Source organism: Psammomys obesus, unplaced genomic scaffold (assembly GCF_907164565.1).
Source record: "Psammomys obesus unplaced genomic scaffold, mPsaObe1.curated_primary_1811, whole genome shotgun sequence".
In the NCBI taxonomy this organism is placed as follows: domain Eukaryota; kingdom Metazoa; phylum Chordata; class Mammalia; order Rodentia; family Muridae; genus Psammomys; species Psammomys obesus.
Window position 1 is genome coordinate 31,613,775 of NW_026592118.1, and position 3,870 is coordinate 31,617,644.

Sequence of the window (3,870 nt, forward strand, 5' to 3'; positions counted from 1 at the left end):
GACGAAAGCAACTTAAGGGTTTCCTTTGGCTCACAGTTTGATGAAGGTTCAGTCTGTCACCACAAGGAAAGGCATGACACCTAGGACATGAAGCAGTACCTCACCAGCCTTCTAACCATGTTCATAGTCAGGAAGCAGAGACTGACGAAAGCCTATGCTATGCTTGTTTCTCTTTCCTACCTACTCATTTCTGGAACCTACCTCATCGGTGGTACTGTCCACATTAAGGATTCATCTTCCCTCTTTAGTCAAATCTTTCAGGAAATATACTCAGACACACTCAGAGGTCTCATAGTGATTCTAAATCTAATCATTGAAGACTATCACAGACTGATTTTGATGGTATTTTTTAAAACTTAATTTTGATTTTGTATTAAGTTCTTCCCAGTCTGTGTATAATTTGGTTGCAAAAGGCAAGTGGTTCACATAGTCTGTGTGAGTGTTCTTCATTTTGCTAGTTTGATCCAGGGTCTTGCTATGTAGCCCAAGCTAACTCTGAGCACCATCCTACCTCCCTCTCCCCAATGCTGGGCTGCATACCATACTTGGATAAGCCTTTTAACAGGGAAAGTGTCAATCCCAACTACAGATCCATTCTGGATCCTTTGCAGGCTGACAGGAGGTTCACAGCACCCCTTGCAGGTGCCACAAGTCAAACAGGTGTCCCCCGATCTTCGCTCCATCAGTTAGCTGTCTAACAGCATGAACCTCTACAGAATCAGAACATGTGTGAGAGGGGCTATCCAATGGGGATTTTTGAGATGGAAGGCTCTGTATCTGTTTGTATCTGTTTGTCCAATAGGGTGGCCTCTAGGTAAGGGTAGTTCTTTAGTCTTTCTATTATGGTTACTGTGGCTAAAGGGCAAAATGTACTCAACAGCCGCATGCATTAGGTTAGTGCATGTCTGCTAGACCCTTCAAACATTCTGGTGGGTATTAGGAGCGCAAGGCCAATTATGGAGAATCCAGGAGTCTTCAAATAACAGCACAGTGCTTATAAAACATGTCGTTCCTTCAGTATGGACTTTGTTTTCAGAAAATAAAACCCAAATCAACCAGTCTTTAGGCTTCTTTTCTGTATGATTCATCTTTCTGCAAAGAGGTGTAAGACCGATTTTATTGCCAACTCTGCCTCCTCTTCTACAGTCAGAGCTCAGTGATTAGACACTACATTTATTTAGGCTATTCTCCCCCAAAACCTGGTTTCTATGCTGCAAATAAATGACAGAAACTTTTTCACTACATTATCCCAGACAGCACAAATGTTCTTTCCCAAAGTGGAGGCTGGAACCACAGCCTCCTCACACTGCCAGTTACATCTGCCGATGCTTATGGAAGCAGCTTCTGCTTCCCAGACAGGGAATGCCAGCCTCTCGGTGAGGACAGGGAATATGTTGATTAAAAAAAAAAAAAAAAAAAAAAAGGAGAAAATGTCTAGCTGAAAATCAGATCCATAGAATTAACTCACTACAAAGCAATTTAGAAATGGAATGATTTTCCTTGGGTACCACATGGGTTCTTTGTGTATAATTGCCTGGCTATTTTTCTAGTCATTATTCACAATGAAGTTGTGAATACATCACAAGCCCCAATCCTCCATTTTCCTCATCTGTAACCTGTAATGAATGAAATTTCAGGCTAGAGACATGGATCAGAGGTCAGGTGCCTGTAGAGTTCTTCCATAGGACCGGAGCTCCTATCACCCATACCAGGCAGCTTCAGAACTGTCTGTAAGTCCAGTTCCAAGAGATCTGACACACGATTCTGGCCTCCACGAACATCGGTACTCATGCCATCCCATGACCCATAGGTGCGTACTCATGAATAAAACGAATCTTTTTAAAAAAAAGTAATTATATTGTGTTAGGAAAACTTTAATCAACGATGACTACAGTATATTTTGTTTCATTTCTCTTTCTATATCCTAGAAGACAATCCTAAGTCGGGATAGAGTGATGGGGAAAATTACTGGAACATGGAAGGGAAATAAGGCCCTCATCCTAGAGCTGGGACCCCGTGCTGGATGAGAGGGAGACTTCCTGAGTAACATTTGCTGCACAAGTTGCAGGCACACACACACAATGCTATGAGCCATGCTTGAGGCTAGACCGTAAGTGACCTTGCAAGGGCCTCATTCTTTTTGCAGACATTTTCTAGGAATTTCAAACAAGACTATTAACTTTGTTTACGGTAGAGATAAGCCTATCTCCCCCGATTCGGTTGATCTAGAATTTTACCTTATCAATGGAAACCCGGAGGTCACCCCCCTGGGACCGCCCTGGTATCTCATTCAGGTTCTTCGGTCACCTTTGAAGACAATAGTTTCAACACCGACCTGAATGGTGTGTATGGGTAGATACTGGAAGGAGGAGAAGCCCAGCCTGTGCTCTGCAATGTGCCTTCCTCGTACCCTGAGCACCTCTTTCTACTCACCCTCTACTCTAAAACACCCTTTAACAAGCCCCAAACCTGCCGTGGACCAGCTAATTCTAAAATAGTTTTCTGCATCTAAGAAAAAATTGAGAATTTTTAATAGAAATGATGAGGGGACAGGTCAGGCTGAAGGGTGGTGGCCTTGAATCATGCCCGTCCCCTGCCATGGCTCTCAGTACTACAGAAATTCTAAATCTTTTGTGCTTTATGCAACATTAAGCAGTTTTATCTCTTTGTAGATTTTCTGTATTGAGAATGTTGCAGTATTGTGCTGATTTTACTACACAGACATATAATTTCTAGTTATTGTTGTAGTTACTGTTTTTGTTTTTCCTGACAGGGTTTCTCTGTGTAGTCCAGGCTGGCCTCAAATTCTGGGATCCACCTGCCTCTGCGTCTTAATGCTGGGATTAAAGACATGAGCCACCATGGCGTAGTTGTTGTCTTTAAGTCTCTATAGCGAATGGCTCGATTTGTAGCTTAGGCCGTCCACAAATTCAGTTCTCCTGTGGAAGTACAGGCACACCTCACACATAATGTAGCAAACCACCTAATTTTGTCTCTTCAGAAACTTTATTTCTGCCCCACAGGACTTTTGGATGGGTTAATAATCTACATCGGCCTGTTTTGTATGTAGGAGAAAAGTATACAATCCTTCACACATTCAGGAGAGGATGTATTGAGAGTTTATGAAAGGGCAAAAGCAAGGAGCGTGAACTGAAAAGCTGTACAAGAAGAAATCCCAAGTCCTCTTCATCTCTTTCCTTCTAGCAATGGGGCCTCGAGGTTCAGAGCCGTTGTCTCACTGAAGGCCAACCTAGAGTAGGGCCTAGGTCTTGGCCTTCTAGGCCAGCCCAGGCCATTACCGCCCTGGAATGCCTGGGGTCACCAAGCCAACTGTAGACTTTGTGGGGTGCACGGCATCTGGTAGCCCAAACCCTGCCCTGGAACCCACCCTTGGCAGGCCCCAGAGGCACAGGCCTTGGCCCTAAGCGCCAGGGCCCCCTCGCCCACGGTCTTGGGGGTGGGGCGGCCTCGCCTCGGGCCGGTGCTTTTCGCCCTTCCTTGGCCGCCAGAGGCTCCCTCTCTCCCTCTCCTGGGATTTCGCTGCCGGGCTCCCTCTCTCCGCGGCCCTAGAGTTTAATCCCATCGGCCGAGGTGAGGCACCTGTTACCCCGGGCCTTCCTCAGCCCCGCGGCCCGTCCCCTAGTCCAGCGGGCCTCGCGGGCCGCAGGGCCCGGCCTGGGGGCCCCGCACGTGGGCCTCGCCGCGTCCCGGCCCCAGGCCGCAGCCGAGGGTGTTTAACGTTAGCGTCGGGGCCCCGGGGCCGGGCCGCCATGGCACCGGGGGATGGCGGGGGAGGGGGGAGGAGGGGGAGGGCGAGCGCAGCGCGCATCCCGGGGCCGCCCCGCGCGGGCAGGACGCGCGTGGGGGGCC

At 47.7% G+C, this 3,870-nt stretch overlaps 1 protein-coding gene across 1 annotated transcript in view; it reads left to right on the plus strand.

Annotated features, from left to right (window-relative positions):
* Positions 1-3,531: 3,531 nt before the first annotated feature.
* Positions 3,532-3,870, plus strand: part of Ppp1r9a (protein phosphatase 1 regulatory subunit 9A) — a 282,060-nt gene continuing 281,721 nt past the window's right edge. Inside the window, exon 1 of the mRNA XM_055612688.1 lies at positions 3,532-3,591. The gene's annotated coding sequence lies outside the window, so the exon portion shown is untranslated. The remainder of the gene's footprint in view (positions 3,592-3,870) is intronic.